Below are 27,385 nucleotides of genomic sequence, written 5' to 3'. Positions count from 1 at the left end.
GCAAGAGTTATTTTGTACTTCAGTTTCATTATAATTTGTAATATTCAGAAACATTTATAAAAAAAAAAAAAAAAAAAGCAAATGGTCACTTAACTCCTTAAGGACTAAGCTCATTTGGACCATAAAGGAGTACTCCGTAGGAAAACATTTCTTTTTTTAATTAATTAATTACTATTATCAAACAAATCTTAATCCTTACAGTACTTATCAGCTGCTGTTATGCTCCACAGGAAGTTCTTTTCTTTTTGAATTTCCTTTCTGTCCGACCACAGTCCGCTATGCTGACACCTCTGTCCATATCAGGAACTGTCCAGAGCATGAGCAAATCCCGATAGCAAACCTATCCTGCTCTTGACAGTTACTGACATAAACAGAGGTGTCAGTAGAGAGCACTGTGGTCAGACAGAAAAGAAATTAAAAAAGAAAAGAACTTCCTGTGGAGCATACAGATGCTTATAAGAACTGAAAGGATTACAATTTTTTAATAGAAGTAATTTACAAATCTGTTTAAATTTCTGTCACCTGTTGATGAAAAAAATGTTTTCCAGTGGAGTACCCCTTTAACCCCTTGGGGACGGAGCCCATTATAACCCTAAGGATGGGAGGATTTTTTGCAAATCTGACCTCTATCACTTTATGCATTAATAACTCTGGGATGCTTTTACTTATAAATTTTGTTCCGAGATTGTTTCTTCGTGACATATTCTACTTTATGTTAGTGACAAATTTAGGTCGATATTTGCATCATTTCAGGAAAAATGTGAAAATTTAGCATTTTTCTAACTTTGAAGCTCTCTGCTTGTATGGAAAAAGGACATGTCAAATATATTACATTTTGATTCACAAATACAATATGTCTACTTTATGTTTGCATCATAAAGTTGACATGTTTTTACTTTTTGAAGACATCAGAGGGCTTCAAAGTATGGCATCAATTTTCCAATTTTTCCCAAAAATTTCAAAATCAGAATTTTTCAAAGTGAATTTGAGGGTCTTTATTTTGGAAATCCCCAATAATGGACACCATTATGAAAACTGCACCCCTTAAAGTATTTAAAATGACATTTAAAAAGTTTGTTAACCCTTTAGGTGTTTCACAGGAATAGCAGCAAAATGGAGGAGAAAAATCAAAATCTCAATTTTTTACACTAAAATCTTATTGTAGCCCCAAGGGGTGAAAGGTAAAAAGGCCCCTCAAAAATTGTAATTAATTTTCTCTCGCGTGAGGAAATACATCATATATGGATGTAAAGTGCTCTGTGGGTACACTAGAGGGCTCAGAAGGGAAGGAGCGACAATGGCATTTTGGAGAGCGAATTTTGCTGAAATGGTTTTTGGGGGGCATGTCCCATTTAGGAAGCCCCGATGATGCCAGAACTTTAAATATAAACACATGGCATACAATTTTGGAAACTACACCCTTCAAGGAACGTAACAAGGGGTACAGTGGGCCTTAATATCCCACAGGTGAGTGACAAACTTTTGTTAAAGTGGGACGTGAAAATGAAAGATTAGATTTTTAACATTAAAATGCTGGTGTTACCCCAAACTTTTCATTTTCACAAGGAGTAATAGGCGACAATGCCCCCCAAAATTTGTAACCCCATTTCCCTCGAGTAAGGAAATACCTCATATGTGGATGTAAAGTGAACTGTGGGTGCACTAGAGGGCTCAGAAGGGAAGGAGCGACATTGGGCTTTCGGAGAGCGAATTTTGCTGAAAGGGTTTTGGGGGGGCATGTAGCATTTAGGAAGCCCCCATGGTGCCAGAACAGCAAAAAAATAAAAAACACATGGTATACAAATTTTTTGAAACAACACCACTCAAGGAACGTAACAAGTGGTACAGTGAGCCTTAACACCCACTGATGATTGACGAACTTTCATTAAATTGGGACGTAAAAAAAAAAGTTTTTTCAATAAAATGCTGGTGTTACCCCATATTTTTCATTTTTACGAGGGGTAATAGGAGAAAAAGCCCCCAAAAATTTTGAACCCCATTTCTTCTGAGTATGGAAATACCCCATATGTGGATGTAAAGTGCTCTGCGGGCGAACTACAAGAAGGAGCACCATTGGGCTTTTTGAGAGAGAATTAGGCTGGAATTGAAGGCCATGTGTGTTTACAAAGCCCCCGTGGTGCCAGAACAGTGCACCCCCTACACATGTGACCCCATTTTTTTAACTACACCCCTCACAGAATTTAATAAGGGGTGCAGTGAGCATTTACACCCCACTGGCGTTTGACAGATCTTTCGAACAGTGGGCTGTGCAAATGAAAAATTTAATTTAAAATTTTTACGGACAACTGTTCAAAGAATCTGTCAGACACCTGTGGGATGTGAAGGATCACTGTACAACTTATTACATTACGTTAGGGGTGTAGTTTCCAAAATGGGGTCACATGTGGGGGGGTCCACTGTTCTGGCACCACGGGGCTTTGTAAACGCACATGGCCTTCAATTCCAGCCAAATTCTTTCTCAAAAAGCCCAATGGCGCTCCTTCTCTTCTGAGCATTGTTGTTCGCTCGCAGAGCACTTTATATCCACATATGGGATATTTACAAACTCCGAAAAAATGGTGTTACAAATTTTGGGGGGCATTTTTCCTATTACCCCTTGTGAAAATGAAAAATTTGGAGTAACACTAGCATTTCAGGGGGAAAAAAACACATTTTAAATTTTCATGTCCAACTTTAATGAAAAATTGTCAAAGAGTGGTGGGGTGTTAAGGTGCACTATACCCCTTGTTACGTTCTGTGAGAGGTGTAGTTTTCAAAATGGGGTCACATGTGGGTATTTTTTTTTTTTGCGTTCATATCAGCATTGCTGTAACTATCAGCCACATCTGTGCAAATCACCAATTTAGACCTCAAATGTACATGGCGCTCTCTCACTCCTGAGCTACGTAGTTCGTCCGCAGAGCATTTTACGTCCACATATGGGGTATTTCTGCACTCGGAAGAAATTACGTTAGAACTTTTGGGGGTCTTTTTCTCCTTTTACCTCTTGAGAAAATTAAAAGTATGGGGCAACACCAGCATGTTAGTGTAATTTTTTTTATTTTTTTACACTAACATGCTGGTGTAGCCCCCAACTTTACCTTTTCATAAGGGGTAAAAGGAGAAAAAAAAAAACTAAAATTTGTAATGCAATTTCTCCTGAGTACGGAAATACCCCATATGTGGCCCTAAACTGTCGTCTTGAAATACGACAGGGCTCTAAAGTGAGAGAGTGCCATGCGCATTTGAGATCTAAATGAGGAATTTGCAATAGGGGTGGACCCGGATACAAGGATGGGGCTTGTCTCCACCAAAACCCTGCAGCAGTGTTTCCCAAACAGGGTGCTTCCAGCTGTTGCCAGGACAGTCTATGGCTGTCTGGCAATACTGTTGTTGAAAAACGTCTCATATGGCAGTGTTTCCTAAACGGAGCCTCCAGCTCCATAACAACAGCTGGAGGCTCCGTTTAGGAAACACTGCCGTATGAGACGTTTTTCATTCTTATTGGGGGGGGGGGGGAGACGTGTAAGGGTGTGTATGTAGTATTTTACTTTTTATTATGTGCTAGTGTAGTGTAGTGTAGTGTTTTTAGTATGCATTCACACAGGCGGGGGTTCGCAGTGAGTTTTCCGCTGGGAGTTTGAGCTGCGGCGGAAAATTTGCTGCAGCTCAAACTTGTAGAAGGAAACCCACTGCAAACCCACCTGTGTGAATGTACCCTGTACATTCACACGTGGTGGGGGGGGGGGGGGGGCAAACCTTCAGCTGTGGCAAAACTACAACTCCCAGATTGCACTAACAGTCCGTACATGCTGGGAGTTGTAGTTTGGCAACAGCTGTAGGCACACTGGTGAGGAACCACTGAGTTAAGAAACAGACTCTAGCTCAGTGATTCCAACCCGTGTGCCTCCAGCTGTTGCAAAACTACAACTCCCAGCATGTACGGTCAGTCAGTGCATTCTGGGAGTTGTAGTTTTGCAACAACTGGAGGCACATGGGTTGGAATCACTGAGTTAGGAAATATACTCTAGCTCAGTGTTTCCCAACCAGTGTGCCTACAGCTGTTGCAAAACCCCAATTCCCAGCATGAACAGACAGTCAGGGATGCTGGGCGTGTAGTTCTGCAACATCTGGCCCTTCAGATGTTGCAGAACTACAACTCCCAGCATGCCTGGAAAGTCTGGGCATGCTGGGAGTTGTAGTTATGCAACAACTGGGGAAGAACAGTTTGGAGACCGCTAAGTAGTGGTCTCCAAACTGTAGCCCTCCAGATGTTGCAAAACTACAATTCCAAGAATGCTCAGACTATCCAGGCATGCTGGGAGTTGTAGTTCTGCAACATCTGAGGGGCCAGATATTGCAGAACTACATGTCCAGCATCCCTGACTGTTTGGGCATGCTGGGAATTGTAGTGTTGCAACATCTGGGGGGCTACAGTTTGGAGACCACCGTATAGTGGTCTCCAAACTGTGCCATTTCAGATGTTGCAAAACTACAACTCCCAGCATGCCCAGACAGAAAGTTGTAGTTTTGCAACATCTGGAGGACCACAGTGGTTTGCAAACTCCATGCTCCATGCTCCCCCCCTCGCCGCATGTGTTTCCCCCCGCTCTGCATGGACTTCGATCGGTGGGCAGAGCGGGTGAAATTAACTCTAAACCCCCCCCCCCGCCCCCAACTGCCATTGGTGGTCGTACTGACCGACCAATGGCAGGGGATAGGAGGGGGTGGCAACACTGCCACCTCACTCCTATCCTTTAGGATGGCCGGAGCTGTCTCTGAATCGCCAGTCTGAATTGACCAACTATTTGCGGCCGACATGGGGACGCCTGCTGCATTGCCACGGGATGCCTGCTGATAGATATCAGCAGTCATCCCTGTCCGATCTCCGCATCTCACCAGGCGGTGCGTCCTCTGTCCATAACAGGTTAACCCCTTAAGGACCAAGCCCATTTTCACCTTAAGGACCAGAGCATTTTTTGCAATCCTGACCGCTGTCACTTTAAGCATTAATAACTCTGGGATGCTTTTACTTATGAATTTGATTCCGAGACTGTTTTTTCATGACATATTCTACTTTAACATAGTGGTAAATTTTCGTCGATACTTGCATCATTTCTTGGTGAAAAATTTGAAAATTTCATACAAAATTTGAAAATTAAGCATTTTTATAACTTTGAAGCTGTCTACCTGTAAGGAAAATAGACATTCCAAATAAATTATATATTGATTCACATATACAATATGTCTTCTTTATGATTGCATCATAAAGTTGACATGTTTTTACTTTTGGAAGACACCAGAGGGCTTCAAAGTTCAGCAGCAATTTTCCAATTTTTCACAAAATTTTCAAATTCGGAATTTTTCCGGGACCAGTTCAGTTTTGAAGTGGATTTGAAGGGCCTTCATATTATAAATACCCCACAAATGACCCCATTATAAAAACTGCACCCCTCAAAGTATCCAAAATGACATTCAGTAAGTTTGTTATCCCTTTAGGTGTTTCATAGGAATAGCAGCAAATTGAAGGAGAAAATTCAAAATCTTCATTTTTTACTCTCGCATGTTCTTGTAGACCCAGTTTTGAATTTTTACAAGTGGTAATAGGAGAAAAAGCCTCCAAAAATGTGTAACCCAATTTCTCTCGAGTAAGGAAATACCTCATATGTGTATGTCAAGTGTTCGGCGGGCGCGGTAGAGGGCTCAGAAGGGAAGGAGCAACAATGGGATTTTGAAGAGTGAATTTTGCTGAAATGTGTTTGGGGCATGTCACATTTAGGAAGCCCCTATGGTGCCAGAACAGCAGAAAACCCCACATGGCATACCATTTTGGAAACTACACCCCTCAAGGCACGTAACAAGGGGTCCAGTGATCCTTAAAACTTCACAGGTGTTTGATGACTTTTCATTAAAATCGGATGTGTAAATGAAAAAAAAAATTTCACTAAAATGCTGGTTTTTCCCTAAATTTTACATTTTTACAAGAGGTAATAGGAGAAATGAAAATATGAAAATACACCATGTGTGGACGTCAAGTGCTCTGCTGGCGCACTACAATGCTCAGAAGAGAAGAGAATTTGTTTGGAAGCCCCCCGTGGTGCCAGAACAGTGGACCCCCCCACATGTGACCCCATTTTGGAAACTACATCCCTCACAGAATTTAATAAGGGGTGCAGTGAGTATTTACTGATTGAAGGCAACAGAAAATTGCACTAGACTTGTCAGTAAAAGCAGAAAAAGGAAGAGACCACTGTGGTACTCAGCAGAAGTGGCCAAAATCATAAAAAACTAAAAACTAGCATTTAGTAATTATAAAACAACCCAGAGCAATGAAGATAGGGAAATCTACAAGACTAGGCAGAAAGAGGCCAAGCAAGTTATAAGAACTTCTAAAGCACAGGCAGAAGAAAAACTAGCTCAGTCTGTGAAAAAAAGGGGATAAGACATTCTTCAGATATATAAATGAAAAAAGGGAATCAAAACAAGGAATAACTAAATTAAAAACAAAGGAAGGAAGGTACGTAGAAGAGAATAAGGGGCTAGCTGACTGCCTTAATGAATACTTCTGTTCAGTTTTTACAGAAGAAAAAGAAGGAAAAGGACCTTCATTCGAGAGAAAAACTAAGGAATCGTTTGATGCATGTGTCTTTACAGAGGAAGAGGTTCTACGTTTGCTTTCTAAAGTGAAGACAAATAAATCACAGGGGCCTGATGGGATACACCCAAAATTATTAAAAGAGTTTAGTGGTGAGCTAGCAAAACCGTTAGCAGATTTATTTAACCAATCAATGGTAACAGGAGCCGTCCCGGAAGATTGGAAATTAGCAAATGTCGTGCAGATTCACAAGAAAGGTAGTAAGGAGGAATCAAGCAACTATAGGCCAGTAAGTCTGACATCAATAGTGGGGAAATTAATGGAAACCCCACTAAAGTATAGGATTGTGGAACATCTAAAATCCCATTGATTGCAAGATGAAAAACAACATGGGTTTACTTCAGGGAGATCATGTCATACAAATCTTATTGATTTTTTTTTACTGGGTGACTAAAATAATAGATGGTGGAGGGGCAGTAGACATTGCATATCTAGATTTTAGTAAGGCTTTTGACACTGTCCCACATAGAAGACTTATCAATAAACTACAGTCATTAAGCTTGGACTCCAATATTGTTGAGGGGATTAGGCAGTGGCTGAGTAACAGACAACAGAGGGTTGTAGTCAATGGAGAATATTCAGAGCACGGTCTTGTCACCAGTGGGATACCTCAGGGATCTGTACTGGGACCAATATTGTTTAATATCTTCATTAGCGATATTACAGAAGGTCTCGATGGTGAGGTATGTCTTTTTGCTGATGACACAAAGATATGTAACAAGGTTGATGTTCCTGGAGGGATCCACCAAATGGAAAAGGATTTAGGCAAACTAGAAGAATGGTCAGAACTCAGGCAACTGAAATGTAATGTAGATAAGTGCAAGATAATCCACATGGGGCGTAAAAACCCTCAGGCAGAATATTGATTATTTGACACAGCCCTGACCTCAGTATCTGAGGAGAGGGATTTAGGAGTAATTATTTCAGAAGACTTAAAGGTAGGAAGACAATGTAATAGAGCAGCAGGAAACACTAGCAGAATGCTTGGATGTACAGTGGTCCCTCAACATACGATGGTAATTCGTTCCAAACGACCCATCGTTTGACGAATCCATCGTATGTTGAGGGATCCGTGCAAAGTAAAGTATAGGAAGCTGTACTCACCGGTCCCCGTCGCTCCGGACCAGGTCCTCACCACTCCCGATGCTGTCCCAGGGGCTCCCGATGCTGTCCCGCTGCTCCGGTGTCTTCTTCGCGATCCTCCGGCTTCTTCCGCATCTTCTGCAGGGTCCGGACCTCGCTTTCTGGTGACGTTATTACATTGCTGCGCCGGCGCGGTAGTGACGTAATAACAATGGCAGAAAGCGATGCTTAAACTGCTATCCGACAGCAGCTTAAGCATTTTGCGCTGTCGGATAGCAGTTAATGCGATGGCCCCGACATGTAAAAGCATTGAATGTCGATGCTGACATCGACATGCGATGGCCTCTGAGATGCCATCGTGTGTCGATTTTATCATATGTCGGGGCCATCGTAGGTCGGGGGTTACTGTATAGGGAGAGGTATAAGCAATAGAAAGAAAGAAGTGCTCATGCGGCTGTACGGAACACTGGTGAGACCTCAATTGGAGTATTGTGCGCAGTACTGGAGGCCGTATCTCCAGAAGGATATAGATACTATAGAGAGAGTTCAAAGAAGATACTAAACTAGTACATGGATTTCAGGATAAAACGTACCAGGAAAGGTTAAAGGACCTTAACATGTATAGCTTGGAAGAAAGAAGAGACAGAGGGGATATGATAGAGACTTTCAAATACATAAAGGGAATCAACATGGTAAAGGAGGAGAGCATATTTAAAAGAAGAAAAACTACCACAAGAGGACAAAGGTTTAAATTAGAGGGGCAAAGGTTTAAAAGTAATATCAGGAAGTATTACTTTACTGAGAGAGTAGTGGATGCATGGAATAGCCTTCCTGTAGAAGTGGTCGCTGCAAATACATTGAAGGAGTTTAAACATACATGGGATAAGCATAAGGCTATCCTTCATATAAGATAGGGCCAGGGACTATTGACAGGATTCAGATTATTGGGCAGACTAGATGGGCCAAATGGTTCTTATCTGCCAACACATATGTTTCTATGTACACTCCACTGGCGTTTGACAGATCTTCGGAACAGTGGGCTGTGCAAATGAAAAATTACATTTTTTATTTTCACAGACGATTGTTCCAAAAATCTCTTAGGCACCTGTGGAGCATAAATGCTCACTGCACCCCTTATTACATTACGTGAGGGGTGTAGATTCCAAAATGGGGTCACATGTGGGGGGGGTCCATTGTTCTGGCACTATGGGGGCTTTGTATACACACATGGCCTTCAATTTCAGACACATTCTCTCTCCAAAAGCCCAATGGCGCTCGTTCTCTTCTGAGCATTGTGGTTCACCCGCAGAGCACTTTACATCCACATATGGGGTATGTTCTTACTCAGAAGAAATGCTGTTTTTGTGCGCCTTTTTTTCCTATTTTCCCTTGTAAAAATGAAAAATTTTGGGTAACACCAGCATTTTAGTTAAAAACTTTTTTTTTTCATTTTCCCATCCATCTTTAACAAAAATTCGTCAAACACCTGTGGGGTGTTAAGGCTCACCATTCCCCTTGTTACATTCCGTGAAGGATGTAGTTTCCAAAAAGGGGTCACACGAGGGTATTTATTTTTTGCATTTATGTCAGGAACTCTGTAAAATCAGCCACCCCTGTGCAAATCACCAATTTAGGCCCCAAATGTACATAGTGTGCTCTCACTCCTGAGCCTTGTTGTGCACCCGCAGAGAATTTTACGCCCACATATGGGGTATTTCCGTACTTAGGAGAAATTGCGTTACAAATTTTGGGGGTCTTTTTTTCCTTTTCACCAGCATGTTAGTGTAATTAATTTTTTTTTTCTTACACTAACAGGCTGGTGTAGCCCCCAAAATTTTCCTTTTTATAAGGGGTAAAGGGAAGAAAAGTAGCCCAAAATTTGCAACGCAATTGCTCCCGTGTACGGAAATACCCCATATGTGGCCCTAAACTGTTTCCTTGAAACACGACAGGGCTCCGAAGTGAAAGAGTGCCATGGGCATTTGAGGACTACAGTGGGGATCAAAAGTTTGGGCACCCCAGGTAAAAATTTGTATTAATGTGCATAAAGAAGCCAAGGAAAGATGGAAAAATCTCCAAAAGGCATAAAATTACAGATTAGACATTCTTATAATATGTCAACAAAAGTTAGATTTTATTTCCATCATTTACACTTTCAAAATAACAGAAAACAAAAAAATGACGCCTGCAAAAGTTTGGGCACCCTGCAGAATTAATATCTTGTACTGCCCCCTTGGCCGCCGAGCCCTTATATGGGCAGGGGCAGGGCCGTTTTGATTGGTCCAGCCATCTGTCACTCACCGTCACAAAGGAAATGAATGCATTACGTCACAAGGATCTCCAAAGGTCCTCAAGCAGAAATACCATAGAGTTTACCTGATCACGTGACCCTCAGGCCCTGCTACGCTTCTCACAGGTAATTAACTATTTATATACATTTTATACAGTTAAACTTCCACAAATAAGGAGCATATGACTAGAGCAATGACTAAAGGGGTGAGAGGTGACTAGGGGTGGACTATACAAAAGGACCCCGACGTCCTAGGAACTCTGGGGGCCTATAAACAGGTACAGTATAGGATGCGGTACCGGGACACTACAGAAGGCCATGGCAAAACCTTCAGTTTACGCCTCTTGATGTAATCCCCCGTGGATTTCGAGGTGTGTTTAGGATCATTATCCATTTGTAGAAGCCATCCTCTCTTTAACTTCAGCTTTTTCGCAGATGGCATCAAGTTAGCATGCAAAATTTGCTGAAATTTTATTGAGTCAATTTTTCCTTCTACTCGTGAGATGTTCCCTATGCCACTGGCTGCAATACCACACCAAAGCATAATTGATCCACCCCCATGCTTAACAGTTGGACTGAGGTTCTTTTCATTAAATTCTGTTCCCCTTCTTCTCCAAACGTACCTTTGCTTATTCCAGCCAAAAAGTTCAATTTTAACCTTATCCGTCCACAGAACTTGTTTCCAAAATGCATCAGATGTATATGTTCATTTGCAAAGTTCAAACGCTGATTTTTGTGGTGAGGACGTAGAAGAGGTTTTCTTCTGATGACTCTTCCATGAAGACCATATTTGTACAAGTACTGTATCTCTTTATAGTGGAATAGTGTACTACAACCCCAGTGTCTGCCAGATCTTTCTGGAGGGATTGTGCAGTCAAACGTGGGTTTTGAATTGTTTTTCTCACAATCCTGCGAGCTGTTCTGTCTGATATTTTTCTTGGTCTTCCAGATCTTGCTTTAACTTCCACTGTTCCTGATGACTGCCATTTCTTAATTACATTCCGAACAGAAGATATTGACATCTGAAAACGTTTTGCTATCTTCTTATAGCCTTCTCCAGCTTTGTGAGCATCAACTATTTTCAGTTTCAGATTTCTAGACAACTGCTTAGAAGAACCCATGGTGCTGATTGTTGGGGCAAGGTCAGATGAGTCTGGGCATTTAAAACCTTTGAGATTGACATCACCTGGTCTTTGACATCACCTGCTCACCTGGCATACAGGTATGCCCTTGGTCCTTAAGTACCAGGGCATCAGGGCGCACCTGTACGCCCTTGGTCCCTAAGTAGTTAAGGACACATTTTTGTTCTTTCCTACTTACCTTCCAAACTCCATAACTTCTTTATTTTTCCATCCACAGACCCATATGAGGGCTTGTTTTTTTGCATGACCAATTTTACTTTGTAATGACACCTTTTATTTTACCATAAAATGTATTACGCAACCAAAAATTATTTATTTTGTGGGGAAGTTAAAAAGAAAACCGCAATTTTGCTGATTTTGGAGGGTTTCCCTTTTACGCAGTACACGATACAGTAAAAATGACATGTTCTATATATTCTGTGGGTCACTACAATTAAAATGATACCCATGTTAACACGCTTTACTATTATTGTACCAATTTAAAAAAATCTCAAACCTTTTAAACAAAATTTGTATGTTTTAGGTCACCCTATTATGATCCCTGTAGCTTTCTCATTTTTTTCTTATATGGGGTTGTATGAGGGCTCATATATTGCGCTATGATCTTTATCATTTGGTAACACTTTTGCGTATATGTGACTTTTGATCACTTTTTATTAAAGTTTTCTGGGATGTGATGTAACCAAAATGCAGCAATTTCTGACCTTTTTTATTTTTTTATGTTTATGCCGTTCATCGTACGGGATCATTAACATGATATAATAGTAGTTTCAACATTTACGCATGCGGCAATACCAGATATGTTCATTTATTTATTTATTTTTTGACTTTTTTGTTCTACTTTTATTATACTTATATAGTCCCCATAGGGGATTGCTAATACTGTTTAGTGCTATGCATAGGAATGGTACTGAACAGCATTATCGGCCATCTACTGCTCTGGTCTGCTCGATTGCAGACCAGAGCAGAAGACACCAGGATGATGGCGGGACACAGGTGAGGAGACCTCTGCCCCCATCTTGGGTGATTGGATCCTCGCTGCAGCACTGTGGGGGATCCAATCACCCATTCAAAGTGCCCGCCATTACTGGCGGGTCCCATGCTGCTGATAGCCCGCCATGCCTGATGCGAGCACTGATCCGGTGCTCGCGTCATTTATAGGACGTAAATGTAGATCCTGGTGCGTTAAGCACCACCGCACCAGGACGTACACTTACGTCCAAAGTCGTTAAGGGGTTAAACAGAAAACGAATAAGATTCTATTAGAAGACACTATTGGCTGCAAGCAATTTCCAAACTGAAATTAACTACTTGTGCGTCATAAATGTATTTTTAGATAGAAGGGTTGAAGGCCATGTTTCCATTTCATCAACACAAACAGAAAGGCTATGTCAGTAAAAGTGGAGGGAGACCTTACCACTTATGATTCTCATGTTAAATGCCAATCTTTGCAAAGAAATTGTATAACATGGCATAAATACCACATACTCCTTCATGAACACCATTGAAATACAAGGCCATGCTTATAGTCTGCCTTTTGCATTTGATTCAGCAATTGGTTGATACTGCCTATGTGAGGCTTAGAGAACTGTTTCATTCAATATATGTGCACTGACTTGGCTGAAGAAGGAAAAACAGTAGGTGAAATAATAGCAGATCATTTTCTATAGATCTTAGGTGTCTGTTTTTATTTTCTTGGGGTTTGAGTGATGTTTTCGTCAATAGCTCATTATAGTGGTCTGCCCCCTAGGAGCATCACCGATCTCAAGAACAGAGGCAAGTAGGATTTAAACAAATGTAGCTTTGGCCAGCCCTCCATTCAATCAGTCTCTATAGGGCTTTCGAATATTGCCAAGCACTGAGCTTGCCAATGATCAGAAACTCCATAGAGAAAGACTGGAGCACTGCAATGGGTCAGACCTTCATGATCAGCAAGATGTCTTGGGGATAGGGGGTAACTTTTGATCTTGAGATAATCCCTATAAGGGCAGCATGAAAAATTCATGGTTTTAAAGAATGGAATGACATAAAAACAACCCCCCCAACAAAATAAAACCTAAGATTTTGTGCAGAGTTGCCAGGGTTTGGACTGCTAGCTTCTAAATTTAGAACAGGATATTAATATGACAGATCTTTTTCTACATGCATATGTTAAGAAGGTAGATATGGATATTCTAAAACTAGTTAGGTGATGACAGGGAAGAATGCAAGGGAAACATACCCATGCTTCCACGTACAGGAAGGTAGAATATAACTGAAGGGCTTCTTATACTATTGCCTTCCTAGAGCACATGGAAGTAAACATACACGGCACGGGAAAGGGGGACATAGCTAACTGATTTAAATTGCAACAGTGTATCGCTTTATTTGCTCTGTGATACTACACTGACTCTCAGGTTTGTCGATTGCCGATTCACATGAAATTACTGACAACCAGCTAAACAGTGAATGGGGTCTGAAGCATTTGGCTCTGTTTACTGTATAGTGGTGATGCCTGGTTACTGCAGCTTTGCTACTGTTAACTTAAAAAGTACCTGTCACCAGATAAACTTTTCTCAACTACCTCAGGCTATTTTCCCTAACTACTCCTAACACCCCTCCAGCCCTTAAAAACTATTTCAGAGCTTTAAAAAGCTGTGTATCATACCTTTCTTCTTGCTCGCATGTGCAATTTCCCAGCAGGAGAAAGTGGGCGTTTCCCAGCAGGCATGACATTACTGAAGCCTGCTGGGGGACCACTTCTGACCGCACATGGTTGCAGTGCTGTGATGAATAGAAGACCTCAAGCTCTGTGCATGTTTCAGTCTGTGTTGCTATCAGTGAGGCTCTCCTGCAGCTTTCAGTCTGTGCAGCTTTCTGTGAGAATCTGTGGCGCTTTCACTTTTTCTGCAGCTGTCAATTAAGCTCCGTGCAGAGAAGCACTTCCTGAGTTTGGACTCCTGCCAGGTGGGGAAAAGACCAAATGCACTGTATTAATTGTGGCAGGGAACAGAACAGAGCCACCTAGTGGCCGTTTTTTATATTACATTTTAAACATATTTCTGTTGATAATTTTAAAAGCAAGTGCTAATACACAAGGAACACTATATTAAAAGAAAGGTACTCTTTAAATAAGAGTATAAACTGCAGTATCATGGCGCCACCACTACACATTAAATGGAGCCAACTGCTTCTTACCCCAATCACTGTGTAGTACAGGCACCAACCAGCACATCGACATGGGTGCAAAGTAATAACAACCTTAAGATCAGCAATTGATGAATTATCTTGACCACCTCAATGCCTGAAACCTACATTTATGTTAGTCTGCTGTTCTCTGAAGGACATAAACATGGGAGTCTCAGGAAGTGTCTGATATTGGAGAAATTGGTGGGGATGCCGAGATTTGAATAGAATAAGGAAGCTCTAAGGCCTGTGGATTATTGCGGTTTATCTACCCTAGTCTGAACTAGAGATTACTGTATGGTTGGGTTGTAATGATTGACAGTAATGCACAAATTTTGGCACCACCATACAGATCCTGTTGTTGAGAGCTTCTATGGAACCAGCTGTTCAACTATTACAGAGTCTCCTGTTAAAGGGGAACATTTAGTTTGGAACGCTGTGTGTGTGTGGGCTGCGTGGGACGGCCACGCCCCCTCGTGACGTCCGGCTATGCCCGCTCAATGCAAGTCTATGGGAGGGAGTGTGATGGCCGTCACACCCCCTCCAATAGACTTGCATTGAGGGGGCGTAACCTGACATCATTAAGCAGGGCGTGGCTGACCCTCTCAGCACGCACACAGCATTCAGAACTAAATGTTCTGAGCGCTGGCCAGTAGAGTACCCCTTTAAGAGCTGCTACAAAACTTGCTGTTGAGAGACTGTTTGTAAGAGTCTACAGAGCCTTCTATTCAGAGAATATTATAGAGACTAGAGACTGCTGTTGAGAGTTGTTACATAGTCTACTGTAAAAAACTGTTCAGAAGATGCCATTTCAAGCACTGCAACCTACCATCTAGGCAGTGGCGTTGCGACCCGGGTGCGGGGGGTGCGGCCCGCACCGGGTGACACCAACCTAATGGGGTGACACCAACACGCTCCATAGACCCCCCCCCCATCTGTGCCCGACCGGCCTCCCTTCCGTCAGCACCCCCGCCCCCCCCCCCCCCGCGCTGTGTGTGCGGTGCGTCCGTCCGTCAGCAACCCCCCTCTTTCTCCTGCACTGTGCGCCCGTCCATCATCACACCCCCCTCACCTTCACCAGCATTGTGCCCGGCCTCCGCTCCCACGTCTGCGCCGGCCTGACGTCACACCGCATGGCCGCGCAGGAGGACGTCAGTTACGTCACTCGCACGGCGCCCGGTGAGAAGGATCGCTGCGCTGGATGGGTGAGTGTGTATGTCTGTCTCTCTGTCTGTCTCTATCTATGTTTGTGTGTGTGACTGTGTGTGTGTGTGTGTGTATGAGACTCTGTGTATGTGTGACTGTGTGACTCTGTGTGTGTGTGTGTGTGTGTATAAGACTCTGTGTATGTGTGACTCTGTGTGTGTGTGTGTGTGTGTGTGACTGTGAGTGTGTGTCTTTCTGACTGTGTGTTTGTGTGTGTGTCTCTCTGTGTTGTATGTGTTTTTTTGTGTGTGTGTGTGTGGGGGGGGGGGGGGGTGGTATAACCAGCAATCTATCGTGGGGAGACTTTGACCCATTGTGGGGAACCTGCGGCCTAATGTGGGGAAACTACTACCAAGTGTGGGGATTCTATGCTACCTTATGTGGGGAATCTGTGCTACCTAATGTGGGGAAATTGCTACCTAATGTGGGGAATCTGTGCTACCTAATGTGGGGAAATTGCTACCTAATGTGGGGAAATTGCTACCTAATGTGGGGTAACTGGTACCTACCTAATGTGGGGGAACTGGTACCAAATGTGGGGAATCTATGCTGCCTAATGTGGGGAATAGATGCTACCTAATGTGGGGAAACTGCGACCTACCTAATGTGGGGGAACTGCTGCCTACCTAATGCTCCCCCCCTGGCAGTAGCACCCTCATCATCCACCAGCAACACCCCCCCCCCCCCAGCAGAACCTCCATCAGCAGATCCTGATGGTGGATGATGGTGGTGCTCCTGCCAGGAGGATGATCCTGCCGATGGATGATGGGGATGATACTGCCAGGGGGATGGCTAGTAGCACCCTCATCATCCTCCAGCAACACCCCCCCGAGTAGTAGCACCCCCATCATCCACTAGCAACACCACCAATACCCCCCTTCCGTCGTAATCGCATCAGTTAACGGATGTTGAGGGGTGTTACTGCGGTTCTGGTATTATATTCAGAGGGTGCACTGTATGGCAACGTTATATTCAGAGGGCGCAGTTTGTTGTAGTATTATATTCAGAGGGCGCAGTTTGTGGTAGTATTATTAGAGATGAGCGAACTTACAGTAAATTCGATTCGTCACAAACTTCTCGGCTCGGCAGTTGATGACTTATCCTGCGTAAATTAGTTCAGCTTTCAGGTGCTCCGGTGGGCTGGAAAAGGTGGATACATTCCTAGGAAAGAGTCTCCTAGGACTGTATCCACCTTTTCCAGCCCACGGGAGCACCGGAAAGCTGAACTAATTTATGCAGGAAAAGTTATCAACTGCCGAGCAGAGAAGTTTGTGACGAGTTGAATTTACTGTAGTTTGCTCATCTCTAAGTATTATATTCAGAGGGCGCAGTGGGTGGTAGTATTATATTCAGAGGGTACAGTATGTGGCGGTATTATATTCAGGGGTACAGTATGTGGCAGATTTATATTCAGGGGTACAGTATGTGGCAGATTTATATTCAGAGGGTACAGTATGTGGCAGATTTATATTCAGAGGGTACAGTATGTGGCAGATTTATATTCAGAGGGTATAGTATGTGGCAGATTTATATTCAGAGGGCGCAGTTTGTGGTAGTATTATATTCAGAGGGTACAGTATGTGGTAGTATTATATTCAGTGGGTACAGTGTGTGGCGGTATTATATTCAGGGGTACAGTATGTGGCAGATTTATACTCAGAGGGTACAGTATGTGTTGGTATTATATTCAGAATGTACAGTGTGTGGTAGTATTATATTCAGTGGGTATGGTGTATGGAAGGTTTATAATCAAAGAGTATAGTGTATAGTAGTATTCTATTTAGAGGATACAGTGTCTGGCAGGTTTATAATAATAATTGTTTTCATATAGAGGATGAGAATGCGCTGACATAGTGAGGAGACGTCTGGGCGTCACATTCTGCAGAGAGAAGTTTTAGCTGGATCAATCCTGGCGGTATGTACCATCTGAATTAGATAAGGAAAGACTATAGAGAAGACGTCACCTGTAGTCACTGATATCATTGTACATTCTCCTCACTATAGAGAAGACGTCACCTGTAGTCACTGATATCATTATGTATTCTCCTCACTATAGAAAAGACGTCACCTGTAGTCACTGATATCATTGTGTATTCTCCTCACTATAGAGAAGACGTCACCTGTAGTCACTGATATCATTGTGTATTCTCCTCACTATATATAAGACGTCACCTGTAATCACTGATATCATTGTACATTCTCCTCACTATAGAGAAGACGTCACCTGTAGTCACTAATATCATTGTGTATTCTCCTCACTATAGAAAAGACGTCACCTGTAGTCACTCATATCATTGTGTATTCTCCTCACTATAGAGAAGACGTCACCTGTAGTCACTGATATCATTGTGTATTCTCCTCACTATAGAGAAGACGTCACCTGTAGTCACTGATATCATTGTGTATTCTCCTCACTATAGAGAAGACGTCACCTGTAGTCACTGATATCATTGTACATTCTCCTCTCTACATCAGAACTGTAGTCACTTGTCAGTTCTACAGTTAGGTCAGTTAAACTACAACTCCCAGCATTACCTCACCACTGCTCAAAGGGGTACTCTACTGGAAAACATTTTTTTAATCAGCTGGTGCTACAAAGTTAAACAGATTTGTAAATTACTTCTATTTAAAAATCTTAATCCTTCCAGTACTTATTAGCTGCTGTATAAGCGATTCACAGGAAGTTATTTTCCTTTTTAATTTATTTTCTGTCTGACCACAGTGCTCTGTGCTGACACCTCTGTCCATGTCAAGAACTGTCCATAGTAGGAGCAAATCCCCATAGCAAACCTATCCTGCTCTGGACAGTTCCTGACATGGACAGAGGTGTCAGCAAATAGCACTGTGGTCAGACTGGAAAGAACTACACAACTTCCTGTGGAGCATACACCAGCTTATAAGTACTGTAAGTATTAAGATTTTAAATAGAAGTAATTTAAAAATCTGTTTAACTTTCTGGCACCAGTTGATATAAAAGTAAATGTTTTCCAGTGGAGTACCCCTTTAAGTAATTCTGGGAGCTGTATATTTCAATGGTGAAAACTTCTTTAACACTTTCCCATTCTGTGGCAACTGGTATATCTGATTGTTATACTGGAATTTCTCACAATGCGCTACAACAGTGGTGTCCGTCACAACAGGCTAAAAACTTACTGGGGGGGGGGGGGGTAGGTATGGGGGTGACACCATTTTCTACCACACCGGGTGACACCAACCCTAGCAACGCCACTGCATCTAGGCATCAGTTAGGCTCAAAAAGGTTTGTCATCACTGTCCTATGATAATTGGGATCTTTGCATCTTTAATAAATACCTCCTCACTGCAAGAGGTTTCTCCAAGCCAAGTGTTATAATACAAATGAAGTGGTTTTGAAAGCTATATCTGGCGTGTCAGGGTCTCTTTCCACAGAAAATTACTTAGGATTCCAGCAGAGTAACAGTTATTTGTCAATTATAGTCACAATACCCTTCTAACTCGTCAAAAAATATGTTATCTTCATGAGACAACCCCTAAAATGACCTGTTTCAGTTGGAAGTATTTAGCGATGATCAGCAGGGGCCATATTCAAATTTGTGATATTTCGTGAATATATGGACGAATATTCATCCTATGTTTGCGAAATTCGCATATTCGCTATGTTTGTACACTTTTTTTCCATGCGAAAATCGCAATGAAATTTGTATAGTGCGCATGCGTGATTATATCTTCCAACTAACTAACACTATACCGTACACTAGAACCTACCTGCTAAACTAACCTACCCTATCTAACACTAACTATCAATTCAGTATATCATTTGAATTGCTTTTAAAAAAAAGAGCACAGCACAGACAGTGTTCAATCTCCTCTCACAACCACATGAAACTGCAAAAAAATCGCTATACAGTGGTCCCTCAACAAACCATGGTAATCCGTTCCAAATGGACCATCGTTTGTTGAAACCATCGTATGTTGAGGGATCCGTGCAATGTAAAGTATAGGACAGTGGTCTACAACCTGCGGATCTCCAGATGTTGCAAAACTACTACATCTAGCATGCCCGGACAGCCAACGGCTGTCCGGGCATGCCAGGAGTTGTAGTTTTGCAACATCTGGAGGTCCGCAGGTTGACGACCACTGGTATTGGAGGTTATACTCACGTGTCCCCGCCGCTCCGGACCGTCACCGCTGCCCTGGATGTCGCCTTCCATCGCTGTCGCCCGCGTCCTCGTGGTGTCCCCGACTCTCCAGCAAGGCCTCTGCTTCCCCGACATCCTCGCTCTCATGTGGCTGCCATCATGTTGCTACGCACGCCACTCCTATTGGATGGCGGGACGGCGTGCGCAGCAACGTGATGACGACGATGGAGAACGCCAACGATGCAGGGAATCCCGAAGAGAACGCACCGGAGCCCCGAGGACAGGTGAGTGATCGTCAGCGGACCACACGGGGCACCGTAAACGGCTATCCGGTGGCAGCTGAAGCAGTCCTTTTATGCGATGGCCCCGACATACAATAGCATTGTATATATTGTATATATAGTATTGTACATATAATCTGCTCAACTCCTCCTGTTCTATAACATGATACCTGCAGATTGTACTGTATTGTATATATCATCTGCTCAGCTCCTGCTGCTCTATAACATGTAACCTGCAGATTGTACTGTATTGTATATATCATCTGCTCAGCTCCTCCTGCTCTATAACATACCTGCAGATTGTACTGTATTGTATATATCATCTGCTCAGCTCCTCCTGCTCTATAACATGATACCTGCAGATTGTACTGTATTGTATATATCATCTGCTCAGCTCCTCCTGCTCTATAACATGATACCTGCAGATTGTACTGTATTGTATATATCATCTGCTCAGCTCCTCCTGCTCTATAACATGATACCTGCAGATTGTACCGTATTGTATACATCATCTGCTCAGCTCCTCCTGCTCTATAACATGATACCTGCAGATTGTACTGTATTGAATATATCATCTGCTCAGCTCCTCCTGCTTTATAACATGATTTCTGCAGATTGTACTGTATTGTATATATCATCTGCTCAGCTCCTCCTGCTCTATAACATGATACCTGCAGATTGCACTGTATTGTATGTATCATCTGCTCAGCTCCTCCTGCTCTATAACATAATACCTGCAGATTGTCCTGTATTGTATATATCATCTGCTCAGCTCCTCCTGCTCTATAACATGATATCTGCAGATTGTACTGTATTGTATATATCATCTGCTCAGCTCCTCCTGTTCTATTACATGATACCTGAAGATTGTACTGTATTGAATATATCATCTGCTCAGCTCCTCCTGCTCTATAACATGATGTCTGCAGATTGTACTGTATTGTATATATCATCTGCTCAGCTCCTCCTGCTCTATAACATGATACCTGCAGATTGTACTGTATTGTATATATCATCTGCTCAGCTCCTCCTGATCTATAACATGTTATCTGCAGATTGTACTGTATTGTATATATCATCTGCTCAGCTCCTCCTGCTCTATAACATGATACCTGCAGGTTATACTGTATTGTAAATATCATCTGCTCAGCTCCTCCTGCTCTATAACATGATACCTGCAGATTGTACTGTATTGTATATATCATCTGCTTAGCTCCTCCTGCTCTATAATATGATACCTGCATATTGTACTGTATTGTATATATCATCTGCTCAGCTCCTCCTGCTTTATAACATGATGTCTGCAGATTGTACTGTATTGTATATATCATCTGCTCAGCTCCTCCTGCTCTATAACATGATACCTGCAGATTGCACTGTATTGTATGTATCATCTGCTCAGCTCCTCCTGCTCTATAACATAATACCTGCAGATTGTCCTGTATTGTATATATCATCTGCTCAGCTCCTCCTGCTCTATAACATGATATCTGCAGATTGTACTGTATTGTATATATCATCTGCTCAGCTCCTCCTGTTCTATTACATGATACCTGAAGATTGTACTGTATTGAATATATCATCTGCTCAGCTCCTCCTGCTCTATAACATGATGTCTGCAGATTGTACTGTATTGTATATATCATCTGCTCAGCTCCTCCTGCTCTATAACATGATACCTGCAGATTGTACTGTATTGTATATATCATCTGCTCAGCTCCTCCTGATCTATAACATGTTATCTGCAGATTGTACTGTATTGTATATATCATCTGCTCAGCTCCTCCTGCTCTATAACATGATACCTGCAGGTTATACTGTATTGTAAATATCATCTGCTCAGCTCCTCCTGCTCTATAACATGATACCTGCAGATTGTACTGTATTGTATATATCATCTGCTTAGCTCCTCCTGCTCTATAATATGATACCTGCATATTGTACTGTATTGTATATATCATCTGCTCAGCTCCTCCTGCTCTATAACATGATACCTGCATATCTGCTCAGCTCCTCCTGCACTATAACATGATACCTGCAGATTGTACTGTATTATATATATCATCTGCTCAGATCCTCCTGCTCTATAACATGATACCTGCAGATTGTACTGTATTGTATATATAATCTGCTCAGCTCCTCCTGCTCTATAACATGATACCTGCAGATTGTACTGTAATGTATATATCATATGCTCAGCTCCTCCTGCTCTATAACATGATACCTGCAGGTTATACTGTATTGTAAATATCATCTGCTCAGCTCCTCCTGCACTATAACATGATACCTGCAGATTGTACTGTATTATATATATCATCTGCTCAGCTCCTCCTGATCTATAGCATGATGACTGCCTATTACAAAGAATTTTGAGTATTACATTTTATAGACAATTTCTTAATAATGGCCTTGAAAGCCTTTTTAAATTTTATTTTTTAAATCAATGGCTTATCTGTCCCGACAGCCGTCAAATGAAATATTGTTGACAACTTATACAACTTTACAGAGGTTTCACCCAGTACATTGAAATTTTAGTTGCCTTCTGCACTTGTTATCCCAAAGTTGCAGTGCTTGGTGACATAGTAATCTGTATACTTAATTCTTCTCGAAGCTAATTTTTTATTTTTTTTTGGCACTAAATGTTTAGAGATTTGTTGTAACTATGTGAGATTTTGGTGTGTATTACTGATGAATAAGTATGAAGCTGGATACATAGAGAGCACCTCAGGCATTCAGAGAAGAAGAGTGAGCCGTAGGCAGCGCAGCAATCCTCACATGGCACAGCAATACTAACAAATACCTCGGCTGCTCCACTGGGTATTTAAAGCTAACTGAATATCACTATGTAATTATAGGGTTTAAGGGGATTGTCATAGAGTGGAACCAGAGTTAACGCTGAGAGGCCTGGATGGCTGACATGCAATCTAATGAAGTGGATTTTGTCAAACATTACTGTTCTATTTAAAGGCGTATTTACTCCATTGAATAATAGAACCTAGCGCTGTGTAGTGGCCCCTTCATTTTAACAATTGTGAGGATCCTAGAGATATTCCGCTTTCGCTAAGGTTGAGCACAGTACCGGTCCTAGAGAGCTATTGTAATGTACAGTGACCCCCCGACCTACGATGGCCCCGACATATGATAATTTCAACATGCGATGGCCTCTCAGAGGCCATCGCATGTTGAAGGCAGCATCAACATACAATGCTTTTGTATGTCAGGGCCATCGCATAAACGGCTATCCGGCATAGCCGTTTACGGTGCCCCGTGTGCTCCGGTGATGATCACTTACCTGTCCTCGGGGCTCCGGTGCGTCCTCTTTGGGATCCCCTCCATCGTCAGTGCTCTCCATCGTCGTTATCACATCGCTGCGCATGGCGTCCCATCATCCCAATAGGAACGGCGTGCGTAGCGGCATGATGGCATACTTTACATTGCACGAATCCCTCAACATACGATGGTTTCAACAAACGATGGTCCGTTTGGAATGGATAACCATCGTATGTTGAGGGACCACTATACTTACAGAGCCACTCCTTGATCTTGCCTTGTCTGCCTCTGCAGTTGTTGTAGACAATGTTACCAATCTGGTTGATTCGTTTTTTTTTCTGGAGGGCTGCCAGGGATACAAGGTGGCACATGTGCAGAACTGCTTGCCCAATCAGGAGTGATAGGACATCACTAAGGGGGGCCGCCTATCCATGTAATTATGTCTGGCTAACAGGCCCATGAGGAGGCTCAATTAGTGGACCAATCAGGAGAATGCTTACTCCTCCTTCAGTGCTCTATTTAAGCTTGTATGGTGATCCTTTTGTTCCTGATATTGTTTTATATAATCTGTTGCCATTTAAAGGGGTATTCCAGGATCTTTTTTTTTTGTTTGACTGTTACAGGGGCTGTAAAGTTAGTGTAGTTAATAAGATAGTGTCTGTACCTGTGTTTGATGGTGGTCTCGCAATTCTTCTGTGATTTATATCTCAAAATGTATTTTTAGCAGCTTGCAAAATGAGTGTTGTCTCAGGCTTTCCCAGGTTGCAGTGCGACCCAAGGCATTACATCACTAGTCAGGTGGGCAGAGGGAGTTTAGAGTTTATCATTATGTTTTTTAGAGACGCCCCTCAATGTTAATCATTCATACCACCTGACTAAAGAATCTGGTCCATTTACTAGCATTATTAAAAAATATTTTAGGCCCATCTGACATTTTACTGAAAAGTGAGACACTATAAACCTTCAGGTGTGTGATCAGGACACCCTAAGCTATTTAATGGTGGCCACAGGTCCTCTTTACATCTACGCACACTAAATAGAATACTCCATAGAACAATGTAGGAATAGACAGCACTAATCAGGATCTCCACCTATAGCAAAGAACAGTAGTAACTTTTAATAGACCATAATGCAACGCATTTCATGGCACATGGGCAGCTTCATCAGGCATATCTGATGAAGCTGCCCATGCGCAGTGAAACGTGTTGCATGATGGTTTATTAAAAGTTACTACCGTTGTTTGCTATATGTGGAGATCCTGATTAGCGCTGTCTATTCCTACATTGTTTTTTGGAGTATTCTATTCAATGTGTGTATCATATGGAGCAGGAAGGCTGTAGGCAGGACCTTGAGTTCACCTTACATGCGATTCCCATTGTTGTGTATGGTTTTGCACAACCATCCTTGGTAAGGAGCAACCTTACCATTTACACTTATTTGTTTGGTTTTATTTCACCAAGGAGAGCTATGTACTTATCTTTTAGACTCATTGACACCTAGGATTAGCAACCGCCATAGATGAATACCAGCTCTGCTGCCTTGACACCATCCAGCATTGTTACATGCATCCCAGCACTCTCCCTCCACACCCCTTCTTCTTTTTTCTTGTCTACATTGGTGACTCCCTATATTTATCATAGTAATTCTGTGCCACTTGTATTATTACATGCATATAAGGCACTACTACACCGAACAACCAAGAGACAGTCATATGAAGCCTGAAAGCTGAAAATCACATAATGCCGACTTACCCCAATGCCGAGGAGAATATATTGTCTATACAAACTAAGAGAACAAATATGTGATGAGAATAACTGACATATAAGTTATGTATTCTTCTCTTAAACATTTAGTATATGAATAGCCAAATAGTGATACTGAAACTCAAAAACCCCATAAACCCAAAACACTTAATGTTACCCAAACTATCTGAACTGAAAATGCATAGATACAGGAATAAAACAAATAGGAAATGAATACATATTTGTGGCTGAAACCAAACACAGGCAGCAAGCACATTCTAATGTAAAATGGTTACGGCCTGCCAAAACCACCATATTTTTCTTTTCTCTTCATGAATCAACCAACCCACCAACCAAATACTGTAGGAAGATCACTATCATTATACTGGAAGCTAGTGCTCCGGGCCACACCTAAATATCCCTTAGTTTAACTAAACCGTCAGCCTTCTCTCACCACTTGTTCCAAATCCAAAGCGGCGGCAGCCAGGTATTATATAGACTTTAGTTATTTTTTTTTTTGTATTTAAATTTTAAATTCAACATATTCTGTTCCCTTTCTTTTATAACCCCAGTCCTGTTCAAAATATAGAAGTGCAGATGTCTTTGTCTAGTTGGATTAGGATGACAAGATATAGAGGATTATCATAGGCTCATCTTTTGAGAGATTACCAATGCTACTGATTCACCTATGAATAAATTCCTATTTTGAAATGATATCTAAGACAATGGACTCATAAAGGGGTACTCCATCTCTAGACATCTTATATCCTATCCAAAGGATCATGGATGAGTCTCCTGATCACTGGGACCCCCTGCGATCTCCGTGCCACACCCACCGTTCTGAATGATTATTATAGTTATTTTCTGAACGCTGGGTTTGGGTGGCCGTGGTCCTGATGTCATGCCGCACCCCCTGCATTCATGTCCATGGGAGGGGGCGTGGCAGCCACCGCGGCCACTGCGCCCCCTCCCATGGACATGAATGGAGGGGCATGACCTAACGTCACGACTATGGCCACCCAAACAGAGCGTATTGAAAATAACTTTCAGAATGCCGGGTGCTGCACAGAGATCGTGGGTGTCCCAGCGATCAGGCATCTCATCTCCTATCCTTTGGATAGGAGATAAGATGTCTAGGGGTGGAGTATTCTTTTAAACATCCATCTTTTATCATTATGTTTTGTTTCAATATTCTGCGCTGATTTATAATAATAAATAAAAGAATAAACTTTTCAGCACTTAAATTCTGGACTTCCCAGTTATACTTTTCAGGATGAGCTGTATTGCGTGGGGAGTAATACTTGTTTCTGGTCATCACATTACCTGTATATGCCTAAGAAGGAGCAGCATGGAGGACATCATCAATCAGTACTGAGCAATGTGATTTGTGAATCCAATTCTAGGGCGAGACCTGATACTCATTAAAAAAATGTGCAGTCTCTCTGCCTCTTGTCTCTCTCCAGCAGCTCCTCTCTCCTAAACCTCTTCACTCTTTCCTCTCCATAGACTTCTATGGGCATCTATAACCTGATACATCCAGAAGCTCATCCCTGAATGATGAGTTTAGCAGGGTAGGGGGGTGATAAGAGGAGAAAGCCTTTTTTTTCTCACAAGATATATTACATTCTCTTAGAGTATTCAGATGTGTGTCTTGTACCTCAGTCTGAATTTACTTCTACCTGAATGTTCTGAACTAAAAATCCAGGTTCTATATTCATGTATCCCAAATTCAATTGCCGTTTGTGTACTCAACTCATTGTTGGATTTAAGATCTGAGAACCAGATTGCTACAAGACCTTTATAGAGATCAAAGAGGGTTTTTTGTTTTGTTTTTTAAAGCAAATTTTTATTGACAAACAGTGAAAAGAGATCTGCATACAAAGGAAACAAAATATGACAGCATGAGCTGTAAACATAGTTTAATAAGATACATGACAAAAGATGCATTCACTGTTTGTCATTATCAGTTACAAGTATTACAAAGGAAACTATAGCAAGAACATCTAAGTAGCTTCTAAGTAGAAACAAAACAATCACACCCCATCTCAATGGTCTTCACATGACAAAAAGTTCATTATATCTGCAATTTATCTAGTATGCCCTTCAGATACTCTTTACAATACCATGTTGTTTGCTGATTTGGTGGTTCCAGGAAATGTTTAAGTTTAGTATTGTGCTTCTTTCTGCACTAAAACAATAAAATACAGCATACTTATTTCTCCCCCCCCCCCCCCCATCAATTTTGACTTTGAAATAAAACAGGTATTTGTGTGATAGTTTTTTATTTATTATTCATGAATTATGTTTATGTTTTGGTGTGCTTCTCTGATCAGAATTCCCCTTCAGTTGTATGTAGTAAAGGGGTATTCTTGGGGATAATTTAATAAAATCCAATAAGATCATGGAATCATGTAAAAAAAAAAAAAAAAAAAA

This window comes from Hyla sarda, chromosome 5, assembly GCF_029499605.1.
Source record: "Hyla sarda isolate aHylSar1 chromosome 5, aHylSar1.hap1, whole genome shotgun sequence".
Taxonomy (NCBI): Eukaryota; Metazoa; Chordata; class Amphibia; order Anura; family Hylidae; genus Hyla; species Hyla sarda.
This window is presented reverse-complemented; position numbering follows the sequence as displayed.